Genomic DNA, 18809 nt, shown 5'->3' with positions numbered 1-18809 from the left:
TTCAATTTCCAGGAGTGTATGTGTGTCGAACAGTATCCGAACGATGGATATAGCAGATCATTATAAAACAGTTGGTTTACGTTATATCTTTCAATTTCTGTTGGTCCACTTATCAAAATAAACCACTCTTTACCCTATGTCTGTGTTCCTACGGTTTTATTGCTCTGTAAAGCTATTAATACTTCGCTGTCTAATGTGTAGCATCCCTCGATGCCACTGGAAATGAACAAAGGAAAAGAAAAAGGCGAATGCGTTGCGAAACTACGACGTAACAAGTTGCCCTGTTGTTTACTCGGGAGTGGGACAAGGCGACGTCCGGCAGTTTGTCTGTCTGACTGAAGTCGGCAACGAGAATTATTTCCCGTGGAAAGATTCGCCAATATCTGTCTTGGCGTTCCGTCAAATCTGTCGAAAGCGAGGCGCGTCCGTAAACTGGCGCCACTGGCGATCTGTTTCGCGTCAGACTACTCCATCATGTGAGAAACAGTTTCGAAACTGAAATATTCATAGTTATTAAGAATGAGGAAAAACGAAACAACGATATAGTCTTTGTCAAAATAAACGACAGGAAATACATCAGTGTGACGCAGTTTGTTGCACCGGATGCTGTCTGTTCATTCTTACTCCTATCACCTACCCTAATAAATAAGCAGTGACTCGGTTATATGGCTGTTGGTTATTGTGGACTGCATCCCGAAGACTGACTTGATAAAGCTCTCCTCGCTAGTTTGTAGTGTGCAAATCTCTTGAGCTGTGGAAAGTTACTGCAACCTACATCCATTTGAAACTGTTTGCCGTAGTCAAGCCTTGGTCTCCTTCTACAGCTGTTACCCTTTGCCAGCCGTGGTGGCCGAGCGGTTCTAAGCGCTACAGTCTGAAACCGCGCGACCGCTACGGTCACAGGTTCGAATCCTCCTTCTGGCATGGATGTGTGTGATGTCCTTTGGTTAGTTAGGTTTAAGTATTATTAGGGGACTGATGACCTCAGATGTTAAGTCCCATAGTGCTCAGAGCCATTTGAACCATTTTTTCTTGTTACCCTTTCCTCCCTCTTTCCCCTCCCCTCCCCCTCCCATTCCCGGCCCGAAAATTTCCCCCGTCACCAAACAGGCCATTGTTTGAAGCATTAATCAGCTTATGGTCAATATAGGTTATAAATTTTTCTCTCCAATTCTTTTCAGCATATTTTGGGTAGGTGAGCCTTATGCCATAGTAAAACACCCTGTGGAATACTGTTCATGAACGGCAGCACAATAGATCGAATCACCAGACTGACGTACAGACCTGCTGTCAGGCTGCGTGGAATAACCACGAGGGTGCTCCTGCTGTCATATGTAATCGCACCCCAGACCATGTTTGCAGGTGTAGATCCAGTGTGTCTAGCACACAGTCAGGTTGGCTGCAGGTCCTCAGCCGCACTCCTTGTAACCAGCACACGGCCATCATTGACACGGAGGCAGAACGAGCTTCCATCATGAAACGAAACAGGCCTCCACCCTGCCCTCCGATGTGCTCTAGCTTGACACCACTAAAGTCGCCAGTGGTGGTGGTTTGAGGTCAGGCGTTGGCTTGGAGTTGTCCTTTAACTAACCGATATGTAACAGTTCGTTGTGCCACTGAGGTGTCAACTGCTGCTCAAATTTCTGCTGCAGATGAGACGGACCCATAGGCCGAACATGACGGTCTTCCCTCTCGGTAGTGCCACGTGGCCGTCCAGGGCACGGACGTACATTCTCGTGACCACCGCTACAGGCATCATATACCACGGCTACATTCGAGCCAGGTCTTTTTGCGATATCGTAGAAGGAACAACCAGATTTTCGTAGTGCTATTGCACAACCTCGTTCAAACTCAGTGAGGTTTGGCAATGGCGTCTTTGTCGCCTTGAAGGCATTCTTGACTAGCATCAACTCAGCATGTCCGATCTCAAAAGGTAACTAATTCGCACGACCGTTGCAGCGTGTATTTAAAGCAAACCTGATTTGCACCCTCATAGTGGCGCTACTAGGGCCACTCTTATACGACTGGCGTGAAATTACAATCGACATCATCCTTCAAATGTAGAAACGCACCTATCAACTTTCGTTCATAACGCACAGATCCTTCTTGGCGTTGCTATTTTTTCCGTCAATGTATGTACATTTATACTGCGTGATGAAGAAGTGAAGCATCTACGAAATGTTATTTTGGTGATTACAACATCGAGTTAACTGTATAAAGAGCTTGGAAGTATGAGCCCACGTATCAGGATGACCTTGCGCTCTCCCTGGTTTAGAGGCATGCACTAATTCAGTTGGGAGGTATGTATTACTCATTGTACCCTCACCAGAGCATCAGGTATTCGATATCCCAGAGACGTACTGGAATGGAGCTGACATCCGAGCTGGTTCCTGGGTCTTGCAGAGACAGATCTTGGACCGCGCTGACCATGAAAGTACAGAGACTTCACGCAAACGGTTCGCATGTGGAGGGTCGTTGTTCTGTTCGAAGATAGTGTAGTGTTGGCAGAAGAGCCAACACTGTTTTTCTAGAGGAGGTCGAAATGCACGCGTTTAATTACACGCTGACTGGCGTGAGGCCTGGAACAGGACAATATCTTGAGAATTGCAAGTAAAGTACGTAGTTGATATAATACTTAACTTTAATCCACAATTGTAGAACATCTCTCGTTACTGTACATGCTTCATAATATTAATTATCAACTGCTATGGCGCCTTGCTAGGTCGTAGCAAATGACGTAGCTGAAGGCTATGCTACCTATCGCCTCGGCAAATGAGCGCGTATCGGTCAGTGTAGCTTCGCTAGCAAAGTCGGCTGTACAACTGGGGCGAGTGCCAGTACGTCTCTCTAGACCTGCCGTGTGGTGGCGCTCGGTCTGCTATCACTGACAGTGGCGACACGCGGGTCCGACGTATACTAATGGACCGCGGCCGATTTAAAGGCTACCATCTAGCAAGTGTGGTGTCTGGCGGTGACACCACAGATGGCATTGAGAAACTGTCGCATTAAAGGTAGCACATGAGGACGCAGGATTTCTGACATGTAACGCTATCACGTCACAGCTCCCTGAATCACTACCAGCCATGATCTGAAGTCATAGCAGATCCCTCCCAAAACCATTACGCCAGGAGGAACGCTGATATGCGAATCCGAAGCATTGGAACTATGAGACCTCTCTCAAGGCTGCCGTCATACTTGCCCAGGATAGTCATAAGGCGTAGAGCAGAACCACGGTTCATCTCTAAACAAATTGTGACGCCATTCATCAGCAATTCATGCTTCCTAGTCACGGAACTACTCGGAACCCAGACGTTTGTGGTTATGTGCAGACTAAGCATGGAAGGCTACTTCCCTAGTGTGGCTGCTGCTAGTCTTCAAGCAATGGGGCAGGGTGACACTAAATGTAGCAGGGAGTGCATTACTTGTAGTCAGATGGCCGCTACAGATATGAAGGGTACAGTACTACCCGACACAGAAAAGATTTGTCTCATTGGATGCAGTAATACCCATCGTATAAAAACACTTCGTTGTTCTTGTCAGAACAGCGGTTTTATGGTAACACAATCTTATTCAACACACTGAAACCTGATACTGATGTAGAAAAGAAGGATAATTTGCATATTTTATTATTCATATATGCGCTTCCTTCAAAAATAGATCCCTATAACCAGTTTTGTGATGTTTGAGAAATGACTGAATGGTTTGTTGTCTGAGGAAGTGGGGGAGGATAGCCTGGTGAATGGCGATGTTCCGACACTCTGTCGCTGGTTCCTGAGGTTGAAACATGTATTTTTAATGTGCTCTGCAAAGCTAAAGAATATGGGAATGGTATACATGTGAAATATTTAAGACTAGCTAGAAATAATGATTTCACTTTTCAGAATGTTGACGAGATCAAAACTTTTAGGTGGGAGATTCATGGAATGGTAGGCAGGTAAACACATGGGGAACTTAGGATTCTTTCGTAGTGATCAACGATCACAATGAAACCGCGTGTGGTAATTTTAAGCTGAGATAATTGCGTGTGTAAATTAAACCTGAGAATATTTAAGAATTGTGTGTGTAGAATTTGAATTAGGAAAAAGCACTTACACATGGTGAGTACTAACTTTGTCCCAATCTGACCAAGAGACAATGGAAAACAGAAGTGCTTGTGCAAACTTTCTTATAATGTGAAAATATTTTGTTGGAGCCGTCCTACATAATGAGAAATGGTCATCATAATGTTGTTGCTGTTGTTGTTGTGGTCTTCAGTCCAGAGAATGGTTTGATGCAGAAAGCCATGATACTCTATCCTGTGCAAGCTTCTTCATCTCCTAGTAACTACTGCAACCTACATCCTGCTGAATCTGATTAGTATATTCCTCTCTTGGCCTCACTCACTCTCGCCGGCCGGAGTGGCCGAGCGGTTCTAGGTGCTTCAGTCTGGAGCCGCGCGACCGCTAAGGTCGCAGGTTCGAATCTTGCCTCGGGCATGGATGTGTGTGATGTCCTTAGGTTAGTTAGGTTTAAGTAGTTCTAAGTTCTAGGGGACTGATGACCTCAGAAGTTAAGTCCCATAGTGCTCAGAGCCATTTGAACCTCACTCACTCTACGATTTTTTTCCCTCCACACTGCCCTCCAGCACTAAATTTATGATCCCTTGAAGCCTCAGAATATGTCCTACCAACGATTCCTTCTTCTAGTCAAGTTGTGCCACAAATTAATCATTAGTTACGTGATCTACCCATCTAATCTTCAGCGTTCTTCAGTTGCACCACATTTCGAAAGCTTCTATTCTCTTCTTGTCTAAACTATTTATCGTCCACGTTTCACTTCCATACATGGTTACACTCCATACAAATACTTTCAGAAAAGACTTCCTGGCACTTCAATCTACACTCGATGTTAACAAACTTCTCTTCTTAAGAAACGCTTTCCTTGCCATTGCCAGTCTACATTTTCTATCCTCTCTACTTCGACCATCATCAGTTATTTTGCTCCCCAAATAGCAAAACTCATTTGCTACTTAAAGTGTCTCATTTCCTAATCTAATTCCCTCAGAATCGCACAGTTTAATTCGACTACATTCCATTATCCTCGTCTTGCTTTTGTTGATGTTCACCTTATATCTTACTTTCATGAAGCTGTCCACTCCGTTCAACTGCCCTTCCAGGTCCTTTGCTGTCTCTGACAATTACTATGTCATTAGCAAACCGCAAAGTTTTTATTTCTCTCCATGGATTTTAATTCCTACTCCAAATTTTTCTGTTGTTTCCCTTAGTGCTTTGTCAATATACAAATTGAATAACATCGGGGATAAGTTACAACCCTGTCTGACTCCCTTCCCTGCCGGCCGGAGTGGCCGAGCTGTTCTAGGCGCTTTATTCTGGAACCGCGCGACCACCACGGTCGCAGGTTCGAATCCTGCCTCGGGCATGGATGTGTGTGACGTCCTTAGGCTAGTTAGGTTTAAGTAGTTCTAAGTTCTACGGAACTGATGACCTCAGATGTTAAGTCCCATAGTGCTCAGAGCCATTTGAACCATTTTTGAACTCCCTTCCAAAATATCCCCCATAAACCATGGACCTTGCCGTTGGTGGGGAGGCTTGCGTGGCTCAGCGATACAGATGGCCGTACTGTAGGTGCAACCACAACGGAGGGGTATCTGTTGAGAGGCCAGACAAACGTATGGTTCCTGAAGAGGGGCAGCAGCCTTTTCAGTAGTTACAGGGGCAACAGTCTGGATGATTGACTGATCTGGCCTCGTAACACTAACCAAAACGGCCTTGCTGTGCTGCTACTGCGAACGGCTGAAAGCAAGAGGAAACTACAGCCGTACCTTTTCCCGAGGGCATGCAACTTTACTGTATGGTTAAATGATGATGGCGTCGTCTTGGGTAAAATATTCCGGAGGTAAAACATCCCCCATTCAGATCTCCGGGTGGAGACAACTCAAGAGGACGACGTTATCAGGAGAATGAAAATTGGCGTCCTACGGATCGGAGCGTGGAATGTCAGATCTCATAATCGAGCAGGTAGGTTAGGAAATTTAAAAAGAGAAATGGATAGTTTTAAGTTAGATATAGTGGGAATTAGCGAAGTTCGGTGGCAGGAGGAACAAGACTTTTGGTCAGGTGAATACAGGGTTATAAATACAAAATCAAATAGGGGTAATGCAGGAGTAGGTTTAATAATGAGTAAAAAAAGAGGAGTGCGGGTAAGCTACTACAAACAGCATAGTGAATGTGGTGTCACCGCCAGAGACAACTCTTGCTAGGTGGTAACCTTTAAATAGGCCGCGGTCCGTTAGTATACGTCGGACCCGCGTGTCGCCACTATCAGTGATTGAAGATCAAGCGCCGCCACACGGCAGGTCTAGAGAGACTTCCTAGCACTCGCCCCAGTTGTACAACCGACTTTGCTAGCGATGGTTCACTGACAAAATACGCTCTCATTTGCCAAGACGATAGTTAGCATAGCCTTCAGCTACGTCATTTGCTACGACCTAGCAAGGCGCCATTACCAGTTACTATTGATACTGTGAATAATGTACCGTCAAGAGCGACGTTCACCATTAATGGATTAAAGTTAAGTATTCCACCAGCTATGTCCGTTTTTTCTAAATTCTAATTTCCTTGTCCTGTTCCAGACCTCACGCCAGCCTGCGTGAGCTAAAACGCGTGCCTTTCGGCATCTTCTAGTAAAACGGTGTTGGCTTTCCTGCCAACCACAACATTGGCGACGAGGTAATACCGTGTTCTTAAGTATACTGCCCTGATTTACTTGTGTAATGGCTTCGCCACCATCTCCAGATGTACTGTACGAATTTTATCGCTTACAGAACCAGCAGACGCAGGCATTACTGGATGCCCTTGGACAGCTCGTCCAGGGTCAACGTGCAATGCAAAACGACGCGACACCGCCGCTCCACCGCTAATGCAGCGACAACACGCAGTTGCACCAACTTTTCGTCCTTTTGATGCTGCACTGGAAAGCTGGATGGAGTGGTCACGCCAATTTGGATTCCATCTCGCCGCCTACAGAATTCAAGGTAACGAGCGGCAGCCATTTTTGTTGTCTTCAGTCGGGGCGACCACGTACCGTGTGATTGTCAAATTATTTCCCCGACGCGACTTAGCAACTCTGTCCTACGATGAAATTTTGTCTGCATTAGATGCATATTTCAAAGAATCAGTCAATGTAGTTGCCAAACGGTATACCTTCTTTCGTACAAAACGTATGGCAAGTCAGACTAATCGGGAGTGGGTTGCAACCTTGCAAGGCCTTACTAGGGATTGTGCTTTTGAGTGTCAATGTGGACTCCCTTATTCAGATACAATGGTACGTGATGCAATTGCACAGAACGTTTCTGATGTTCATATAAGGGAACAGATTTTGAAACTAGTCAATCCCTCCCTTCAACAAGTTATGGACATACTGGATCTGCAGGACACACTTGACTTTGCTGAGGAATCATTTGCAACTTCGCCACTCATGTGTCAGGTTAACCGGCCCGCCGGACGAGCTCCACGGAGCGGTAAACAGTCCTCGCGCCTGGCCGCGCCGCTGCTGCCAGGCTCTCAGCCACATGTGCTGCACAGGCAAGCAAATGCATGGCTAAAATCATGCCCGCAGTGTGCTACTAGACATTCGCATGAGAACTGCCTGTCACGCCAAGCTATTTGTTTTTACTGTAATAAAGGACATGTTCAAAGTGTTTACCAGAAAAAGCTCAGATCGGAAACTCAAAATCATTCCAGGCCCTTTGCTTCGCGCCGAATTCGAACCAAGGATACTCAGGCTCGTGACACTTCGCCCATGGAAATTCATGTAGTTCATTCCACTCCGCTCAGTGCCACTCTCTCTAACAGTGACTGTGTTCGTCCCACAAATAGTGAGCGTTGACATCGCTGGAAATCCCATCAAGTCGCAAGTGATTTTGTACCAGTGTCAGTTCACGTTGCACGAGACAGTCGCTCTTGTCGTCAGCAGGACAATAAACTTTTTGTGGACTTGGCCATTAACGGCAAAGTGATACCATTCCAGCTCGATACCGGGGCTGCAGTTTCACTGATCAATCAAGACACTTACAAACTGCTGGGCACACCTCCGTTGCGTGCCGCAAATGTTAAGTTAACTAGCTATTCAGGTCAAGATATCCCTGTATTAGGACAGTGCAGCCTTCTTGCAACATACAAAGGACAAACAAAACTTGTGTCATTTTACGTCCTTCGTTCTTCTTCTTCAGTGAACTTTTTTGGTTTCGATTTATTTCAGTTGTTTAACTTGTCTATAGTAAATCAGGTCCTATCAGTGAACCAGACTGTGCCTTCAGACAGTGTTTCTCGTCTATGTGAGGAATTTGCAGACATTTTTGCACCGGGCCTCGATTGCGCTAAGAACAATAAAGCACATTTGGAACTGAAAGTAAATGCGCAACCAAAATTTTTCAGAGCGCGCAATGTTCCCCACGCGTTGCGTGATGAGGTCGCAAAAACATTACACGATTTGGAATCAGAAGGTGTAATTGAACGTGTGCAGGCTTCTCTCTCGGCATCACCCTTAGAAATTTTGCCAAAGCCTTCCGGAAAATTGAGACTTTGTGTGGACTTCAAGGCAACGGTGAATCCACAACTAGTGATTGCAACTTTTCCTTTACCCCGCCCGGAAGATCTTTTTGACAGACTGTGCCCAGGTAACTATTTTTCGAAGTTGGACATCGCAGATGCGTACTTGCAAATACTGGTGGACGAAGAATCCCAGCGCCTTTTGGTGGTTAACACACATCTTGGTTTGTATCGATTCAAACGACTGCCATTCGGGTGTGCATCCGCCCCTGCATGTTTCAGCAATATCTACAAACTGTTTGTGCGTCGGTCCCTACTGCAGAAAACTATCTGGACGATATTGTGATCTCCGGAAAGACGGAAGAAGAACATTTAGCCAATCTCAGAACATTATTTCAGGTTTTGCGACAAAATGGTCTTCTCTTGCGGAAGGACAAATGTGCGTTTTTGCTCATGACCTGCCCTACCTGGGACATGTACTCACCGCCCAAGGCATACATCCCAGTCCCGAGCACCTCCGTGCCATAAAAGACTTGCCTTCGCCGCAGAATTTGAAGCAGCTATGGAGTGTGCTGGGAAAAATCAACTATTATCATAACTATGTGCCGCACGCCTCTTCCATTTCAGCTTCATCGCTTACGCCGTAAAGGTGTTCCGTTCGTCTGGACGACGGAATGCGAACGCGCCTTTCGCCAGTTGAAATCGGCGTTGCTTTCCAATACTTGCCTTACGCCATTCGATCCCCAGAAGCCCCTTTTGTTGATGGTGGATGCATCGGATTTCGGGATCGGTGCTGTGCTTGCGCACAAAGATGGATCGCACGATCGCCCTATTGCCTTTGCGTCCAAATTGCTCTTGTCTGCGCAAAGAAATTATTCACAGATCGAGAAAGAAGCATTGGCTCTCGTATTTGGTGTTACTAAGTTTCATGATTTCTTGTATGGTCGTCACTTTACCATCATCACAGACCACAAACCTTTGACATCGCTTTTTCATCCGAACAAGCCTGTACCTCCACGGACAGCGCAGAAATTCATTCGCTGGTCTATTTTCCTCTCGCAGTACCGCTACGATATCTTGTATCGGTCCACTGCTAAGCACGGAAACGCCGATGCGTTGTCCCGTTTGCCTGTTGCTGAGGATAGGGCATTCGATTCCTCCAAACTTGCTTGCATGTTCATTGATGCGAAAACCGATGACGTGGTCGAATCGTTACCGATTGATTTTCGTCGTGTAGCTACTGCCACAGCTGCCGACCCTGTTCTTGCTACCGTTCTGCGTTTTGCTGCTACGCAATGGCCCTTGTCAAAGTCACGGATCGGGGATCCGTTGGTTCGCCGATTTTTTGCTCACCAGGAGAGACTTTTTGTACGACGTGGTGTTTTGCTGTTGCGTTCTGATAATGATCAGTCCAGGGTCGTGGTACCACGTTCGTTACAGTCCTCTGTCTTACAGCTTCTCCACCAAGGGGTATAGTGAGAACGAAACAATTTGCTCGTCAGCACTGTACTTGGTTCGGAATCGATGCCGCGATTACGACTATGTGCTCTTCTTGCATGGTGTGTGCCGAACAACAATTAGCGCCACCGCAGAAATTCCCTGCATGGCCAAAAGCCAGTTCCCCTTGGCAATGCTTACACATCAATTTTGCTGGTCCATTCTAGAATGCTCGATGGTTGGTTGTGGTAGATTCATTCAGTAATTTTCCTTTTGTTGTCCGGATGTCTTCCACGACGTCATCTGCCACCATCCAAGCGTTATCTGCTATCTTTTGCATTGAAGGTCTTCCACAGACTATTGTTTCCGACAATGGCCCACAATTCATGTCTGCAGAATTTCAGTCCTTCTACAAGGCCAATGGTATTCAACATCTGACGTCCGCACCGTTTTCGCCACAGTCAAACGGTGCCGCTGAACGATTGGTCAGGACTTTCAAGTCACAGATGTTGAAGTTAAAAGAGTCGCATTCTCGGGAGGACGTGTTATTGCTCTTTTTGTCATCGTATCGCTCTCAGCCCCGAGATGGTCGCTCGCCGGCTGAGTTGCTCCACGGTCGTCCTCATCGAACCTTGATGTCTTTGCTGTACCCGCCGCATCAGGTTCCTGTGCAGCGGCAGACTTCTGCTTTTGCTCCAGGCGACGTTGTATTCTATCGCAACTATCGAGGTTCACGGCGTTGGCTCGCAGGGCGCATTCTTCGCTGCCCCGGTCGCGCTATGTATCTGGTTTTGGGGGCCTCTGGTGACGTGCGCCGGCATCTCAACCAGCTGCGCCTCTGTCGTCGCACGGGATCTGCCACTCGCCGTCTGCTTTCAGCGACGGTGTGGTCCGGCCAGCGCCCTGGGGACCCATCTACTGGCTCGCCTCAGCCCCAGGTGTTACGGACGCTGCCTTCCATTTTGCCCCATGGCGACAGGCCGCCGCCACCGCCGCCGCCGCCTGTTCTCCCGCCGGCGACGCCCGCAGTGGACGCTTCGCTGCAGCAGCCGGGTGCCTCCCTGGGTCACGCGCCGATCGCTTCCCGGGACCAGTGTCCTCCGACATGGAACTCTTGCCCGATCCGGACCAGATGTCGTCTCCGCCCGTCGGGTGCCCCGACGCATTGGAGGTCGACCCTTCGGCCCCTCCTGTCTGTCTCCGGGCGCATACACCGCATGTTGGCGTGCACCCTGGAGCAGGTTTTCAGGTGTTTCCTAGCTCCCCGAGGTCCGAATGGCAGGGTGCGGGTGGCACAGCCTCGCCTGTTGTTAGGCTCCCCACCTCGTCGCATCCGTCACCATAGGGTCCTCCCCACAACGGGCGGAAGCCTTATAACACAACCGTACGCCGATTTGCGGGGGAGGAATGTGGTGTCACCGCCAGACACCACACTTGCTAGGTGGTAGCCTTTAAATAGGCCGCGGTCCGTTAGTATACGTCGGACCCGCGTGTCGCCACTATCAGTGATTGCAGATCAAGCGCCGCCACACGGCAGGTCTAGAGAGACTTCCTAGCACTCGCCCCAGTTGTACAACCGACTTTGCTAGCGATGGTTCACTGACAAAATACGCTCTCATTTGCCGAGACGATAGTTAGCATAGCCTTCAGTTACCTCATTTGCTACGACCTAGCAAGGCGCCATTACCAGTTACTATTGATACTGGGAATAATGTACCGTCAAGAGTGACGATTCACCATTAATGGATTAAAGTTAAGTATTCCACCAGCTACGTCCGTTTTTTCTAAATTCTAATTTCCTTGTCCTGTTCCAGACCTCACGCCAACCTGCGTGAGCTAAAACGCGTGCCTTTCGGCTTCCTCTAGTCAAACGGTGTTGGCTCTCCTGCCAACCACAACAGTGAACGCGTTATTGTGGTCAAGATAGACACGAAGCCGACACCTACTACAGTAGTACAAGTTTATATGCCAACTAGCTCTGCAGATGATGAAGAAATTGATGAAATGTATGATGAGATAAAAGAAATTATTCAGGTAGTGAAGGGAGACGAAAATTTAATGGTCATGGGTGACTGGAATTCGAGAGTAGGAAAAGGGAGAGAAGGAAACATAGTAGGTGAATATGTATTGGGGGAAAGAAATGAAAGAGGAACCCGTCTGGTAGAATTTTGCACAGAGCATAACTTAATCATAGCTAACAATTGGTTCAAGAATCATAAAGGAGGGTCGTCCTTGGGTAACAGAAGAAATGTTGAATTTAATTGATGAAAGGAGAAAATATAAAAATGCAGTAAATGAAGCAGGCAAAAAGGAACACAAACGTCTCAAAAATGAGACCGACAGGAAGTGCAAAATGGCTAAGCAGAGATGGCTAAAGGACAAATGTAAGGATGTAGAGGTGCATATCACTAGGGGTAAGATAGATACTGCTTACAGGAAAATTAAAGAGACCTTTGGAGAAAAGAGAATCACTTGTATGAATATCAAGACCTCAGATGGGAACCCAGTTCTAAGCAAAGAAGGGAAAGCAGAAAGGAGGAAGGAGTATATAGAGGGTCTATACAAGGGCGACGTACTTGAGGACAATATTCTGGAAATGAAAGAGGATGTAGATGAAGATGAAATGGGAGATACGATACTGCGTGAGGAGTTTGACAGAGCACTGAAAGACCTGAGTCGAAACAAGGCCCCGGGAGTATACAACATTCCATTAGAACTACTGACGGCCTTGGGAGAGCCAGTCCCGACAAAACTTTGCCATCTGGTGAGCAAGATGTATGAGACAGGCGAAATACCCTCAGACTTCAAGAAGAATATAATAATTCCAATCCCAAAGAAAGCAGGTGTTGACAGATGTGAAAATTGCCGAACAATCAGTTTAATAAGCCACAGCTGCAAAATACTAACGCGAATTCTTTACAGACGAATGGAAAAACTAGTAGAAGCCAACCTTGGGGAAGATCAGTTTGGATTCCGTAGAAATATTGGAACACGTGAGGCAATACTGACCCTACGACTTATCTTAAAAGAAAGATTAAGAAAAGGCAAACCTACGTTTCTAGCATTTGTAGACTTGGAGAAAGCTTTTGACAATGTTGACTGGAATACTCTCTTTCAAATTCTGAAGGTGGCAGGGGTAAAATACAGGGAGCGAAAGGCTATTTACAATTTGTACAGAAACCATATGGCAGTTATAAGAGTCGAAGGGCATGAAAGGGAAGCAGCGGCTGGGAAGGGAGTGAGACAGGGTTGAAGCCTATCCCCGATGTTATTCAATCAGTATATTGAGCAAGCAGTAAAGGAAACAAAAGAAAAATTCGGAGTAGGTATTAAATTCCGTGGAGAAGAAATAAAAACTTTGAGGTTCGCCGATGACATTGTAATTCTGTCAGAGACAGCAAAGGACTTGGAAGAGCAGTTGAACGGAATGGACAGTGTCTTTCAAGGAGGATATAAGATGAACATCAACAAAAGCAAAACGAGGATAATGGAATGTAGTCGAATTAAGTCGGGTGCTTCTGAGGGAATTAGATTAGGAAATCAGAAACTTAAAGTAGTAAAGGAGTTTTGCTATTTGGGGAGCAAAATAACTTATGATGGTCGAAGTAGAGAGGATATAAAATGTCGACTGGCAATGGCAAGGAAAGCGTTTCTGAAAATATTTGTATGCAGTGTAGCAATGTATGGAAGTGAAACATGGACGATAAATAGTTTGGACAAGAAGAGAATAGAAGCTTTCGAAATGTGGCGCTACAGAAGAATGCTGATGATTAGATGGGTAGATCACATAACTAATGAGGAGGTATTGATTAGAATTGGGGAGAAGAGGAGTTTGTGCCACAACTTGGCGAGAAGGAGGGACCGGTTGGTAGGACATGTTCTGAGGCATCGAGGGATCACCAATTTAGTACCGGAGGGCAGCATGTAGGGTAAAAATCGTAGAGGGAGACCAAGAGATGAATACACTAAACAGATTCAGAAGGATGTAGGTTGCAGTAAGTACTGGGAGATGAAGAAGCTTGCACAAGATAGAGTAGCATGGAGAGCTGCATCAAACCAGTCTCAGGACTGAAGACCACAACAACAACAACTTCCAAAACACTGCTTCCCTCTCGTGCTCTCGACTCTTATAACTGCCATCTGGTTTCTGTACAAACTGTAAATAGCCTTTCGCTCCCTGTATTTTGCCCCTGCCACCTTCAGGATTTCAAAGAGAGTACTCCCGTTCACATTCTCAAAAGCCTTCTCTACGTCTACAAAAGCTAGAAACGTAGGTTTACCTTTCCTTAATCTATCTTCTAATATAATCCGTAGGGTCAGTATTGCCTCATGTGTTCCAACATTTCTATGGAATCCAAACTGATCCTCCCAGAGGTAGGCTTCTAACAGTTTTCCATTCGTCTGTATACAATTCGTGTTAGTATTTTCAATCGTGAATTATTAAACTGATAGTTCGGTAATTTTCACACCTGCCAACACTTGATTTCATTGGGATTGGAGTTATTATAATCTTGTTGAAGTCTGATGGTATTTTACCTGTCTCATACATCTTGCTCACCACATGGTGGAGTTTTGTCAGGGCTGTCTCTCCGAAGGATGTCGGTAGTCCTAATGGAATGTTGTCTACTCCGGTGGCCTTGTTTCGACTTAGGTCTTTAGTGCTGTGTCAAATTCTTCACGTGGTATCATATCTCCCTTTTCATCTTCATCTATGTCCTCTTCCATTTCCCTAATATCGCCGTCAAGTACATCGCCCTTGTATAGAGCCTCTATATACTCCTTCCACCTATCTGCTTTACCTTCTTTGCTTAGAACTGGTTTTCCATCTGAGCTCTTGATGTTCACACAACGTAATAAAATAAGAGAAATCAGAGCTCGCTCGGAAAGACTTAAGAGTTCGGTTTTCCAGCAATCTGTTCGCCAGTGCAGTGGTAGGGATATAGCTTGAAGGTGGTTCGATGAACCCTTTTCTGGGCAATTAATCGTGAATTGCAGAGTGATCATGTAGATGCAGCTGTGCAACCGCTTATTAGAACGTTACCTGCGCACGGTCTTACATTTTCTGCTACATTTCTGCAACCTATAAACCTTTGGTTCGTTAACTGTTATGTATTATGTGATCAAAAGTATCCGGACACCTGGCTGAAAATTATTTACAAGTCCGTGGCGCCCTCCATCGATAATGCTGGAATTCAATATCGTGTTGGCCCACCCTTAGCCTCGATGACAGCTTCCACTCTCGCAGGCAGACGTTCAGTCAGGTGCTGGAAGGTTTCTTGGGGAATGGCAGCCCATTCTTCACGAGGCGCTGCACTTAGGAGAGGTATGGATGTCGATCGGTGAGGCCTGGCACGATGTCGGCGTTCCAAGACACCCCAAAGGTGTTCCATAGGACTCAGGTGAGGACTCTGAGCAAGCCAGTGCGTTACAGGGATGTTATTGTCGTGTAGCCACAACGCCACAGGCTGTGCATTATGAACAGGTGCGCGATAGTGTTGAAAGATGCAATCGCCATCCTCGAATTGCTCTTCAACAGTGGGAAGCAAGAAGGTGCTTAAAACATCAATGTAGGCCTGTGTTGCGATAGTGCTACGCAAAACAACAAGGGGTGCAAGCCCCCTCCATGAAAAACACCACCACACCATAACACCACCACTGTTGGCACTACACGCGCTGGCAGATAACAACGTTGACCGGGCATTCGCCCACACCCTGCCATTGGATCGCCACAAACGTTTTTCCACTGTTCAATCGTCCAATGTCTACACTCCTTACACCAAGCGGGGCGCCATTTAGCATTTGCCGGTGTGATTCGGGGCTTACAAGCAGCGTTCAACCTTGAAATCCAAGTTTTTTCACCTCTCGCCCAACTGTGATAGTACTTTCAGTGGATCCTAAAGCAGTTTGGAATTCATGCGTGATGGTGTGGATAGATATCTGCCTCTTACTCATTACAATCCTCTTCAACTGTCGGCGGTCTCTGTCAGTGACGTGCTATACGAGTCCCTTCGCGTTTCCACTTCACTATTACATCGGGAAAAGTGGACCTAGAGATGTTTAGGAGTGTGGAAATCTCGCGTACAGACGTATGGCACAAGTGACACACAATCACCTGACCACATTCTAGTCCGTGAGTTCCGTGGAGCGCCCCATTCTGCTCTCTTACGATGTCTAATGAATACTAAGGTCGCTGATATGGAGCACCTGGCAGTAGGTGGCAGCACAATGCACCTAAATGAAAAAAAGTATGTTTTGGGGGTGTCCGGATACTTTTGATCACATTGTGTATATCTTATTAAGTAATTACCTGTTTTACACAATTAAACAAGTACATTTAATTACATATTAGGATATCTGAGTTAGCTTTTTGCGTATTATTTGTATTATTAACTGCCACCAACTACAAAATTACCTTCAAAAAATAAATTTCGCCCACCGCCGTCCAGTTTTGAAGAGTGTGCTCTTAGATACAGAAGATCCGTGATCCCTGAGCGATACTCAGCGCTACAACAATTTGTTTAATCGGAAGTAACGAAACTGTAGAATACTGAGAGATAGCAGTATTTTGTTCATTGGTATTACCGTGGGAGACATCTGACTGCCGTAGCCTATGAAGAAGCCACACGGTGCGATGCGACCAATGTGGCTCCCGTTGCGTAACGGGTACAATAAGAGAGGCGATTAAGACGCCAAATAAGCGTCTGCCGTGGCTGACACTGCGACAGAAATAGAAACTTTAGATACGGCGGGCCACGGCCGCCGCGGGCCGAGCAAAAAAGAGTGAGGAGGTGTGTGGAGGAAGAGCCTGCCGCCGGCACGGCCTCTGCCAGACAGCCCTCTGGGCACGGGCAATGCTCAGCCTGCAGCCATGAACCACGTGTAGCAGAGCATAAGGCAGTTGTCACTGGCGAATACGCGCTCCAGCAGTTTTCTATTGCTATTTTCATTTGTCACAGAGAGCAGTCTAATCAAACGAACATGCAGTATCAAGAGCATTGTGTAACGGAACAGTGCTACTTTTACATTCACGTAGTGCGTTGTCGATATTTCAAATTATGGGAAATAAAAGTTATCAAGCAACTGTGAAAGTAAATTTTGATTAGAAACAGCCACTTTGAATTCAGTGCTATATTTTAGAACGATCTTATTTGCAAAGTCTGAGCTGTTCCTACGTATGTCATATAGGGCGGCCCATATGAAGTTGAGCTACTTCAATGGACCATACTTTCCGTATGAAAACTCGCATAAACGAGACAGTTATTCGTGGTCGTGCGGTAGCGTTCTCGCTTCCCACGCCCGGGTTCCTGGGTTCGATTCCCGGCGGGGTCAGGGATTTTCTCTCCCTCGTGATGGCTGGGTGTTGTGTGCTGTCCTTAGGTTAGTTAGGTTTATGTAGTTCTAAGTTCTAGAGGACTGATGACGTAAGATGTTAAGTCCCATAGGGCTCAGAGCCATTTGAGACAGTTATTTTAATTATAGCAGTAGCTCCGGGAAAATCAGAAGTACGGCCCGTTGTTGCGAAGCTACACTACTGGCCATTAAAACTGATACACCACGAAGATGACGTGCTACATATGAGAAATTTAACCGACAGGAAGAAGATGCTGTGATATGCAAATGATTAGCTTTTCAGAGCTTTCACACAAGGTTGGCGCCGGTGGCGACACCTACAACGTGTTCACATGAGGAAAGTTTCATACCGATTTCTCATATTCAAACAGCTGTTGACCGCCGTTGCCTGGTGAAACGTTGTTGCGATGCCTCGTGTAAGGAGGAGAAATGCGTACCATCACGTTTCCGACTTTGATAAAGGTCGGATTGTAGCCTATCGCGATTGCGGTTTATCGTATCGCGACATTGCTGCTCGCATTGGTCGAGATCCAATGACTGTTAGCAGAATATGGAACCGGTGGGTTCAGTGGGATAATACGGAACGCCGTGTTGGATCCCAACGGCCTCGTATCACTTGCAGTCGAGATGACATGCGTCTTATCCGCATGGCTGTAACGGATCGTGCAGCCACGTCTCGATCCCTGAGTCAACAGATGGGGACGTTTGCAAGACAACCACCATCTGCACGAAGAGTTCGACGACGTTTGCAGCAGCATGGACTATCAGCTCGGAGATCATGGCTGCGGTTACCATTGACGCTGCATTGCAGCACCTGGGTGCACTAATGGCAAAACGTCATTTTTTCGGATGAATACAGGTTCTGTTTACAGCATCATGATGATCGCATCCATGTTTGTCGAGATCGCGGTGAATGCACATTGGAAGCGTGTATTCGTCATCGCCACACCGGCGTATCATCCGGCGTGACGGTATGTGGTGCCATTGGTTATACGTCTCGGTCAGCTCTTGTTCGCACTGACGCCACTTTGAACAATGGACGTTACATTTCAGATGTGTTACAACCCGTGGCTCTACCCTCCATTCGATCCCTGCGAAACCCTACAATTCAGCAGGATAATGCACGACCGCATGTTGCTGGTCGTGTACGGGCCTTTCTGGATACAGAAAATGTTAGACTGCTGCCCTGGGCAGCACATTCTCCTGATCTACCACCAATTGAAAACGTCTGGTCAATGGTGGCCGATTAACTGGCTCGTCAAAATACGCCGGTCACTACTCTTGATGAACTGTGGTATCGTGTTGAAGCTGCATGAGCAGCTGTACCTGTACACGCCACCCAAACTCTGACTTAATGCCCAGGCGTATCAAGGCCGTTTTACGGCCAGAGGTGGTTGTTCTGGGTACTGATTTCTCAGGATCTATCCACCCAAATTGCGTGGAATTGTAATCACATTTCAGTTCTAGTATAAT

The 18809-nt window shown here is 46.5% G+C and overlaps 1 long non-coding RNA gene across 1 annotated transcript in view; it reads left to right on the top strand.

Annotated features, from left to right (window-relative positions):
* Positions 1 to 11373: 11373 nt before the first annotated feature.
* The window catches only part of LOC126416486 (uncharacterized), a 188988-nt gene continuing 181552 nt past the window's right edge, over positions 11374 to 18809 (top strand). Inside the window, exon 1 of the long non-coding RNA XR_007575467.1 lies at positions 11374 to 11427. This is a non-coding gene — a long non-coding RNA (uncharacterized LOC126416486). The remainder of the gene's footprint in view (positions 11428 to 18809) is intronic.

This window comes from Schistocerca serialis, chromosome 8, assembly GCF_023864345.2.
Source record: "Schistocerca serialis cubense isolate TAMUIC-IGC-003099 chromosome 8, iqSchSeri2.2, whole genome shotgun sequence".
NCBI classification, from domain to species: domain Eukaryota; kingdom Metazoa; phylum Arthropoda; class Insecta; order Orthoptera; family Acrididae; genus Schistocerca; species Schistocerca serialis.
Note: the sequence above shows the minus strand (reverse complement) of the source record. Positions and strands in the feature narration are given on the sequence as shown.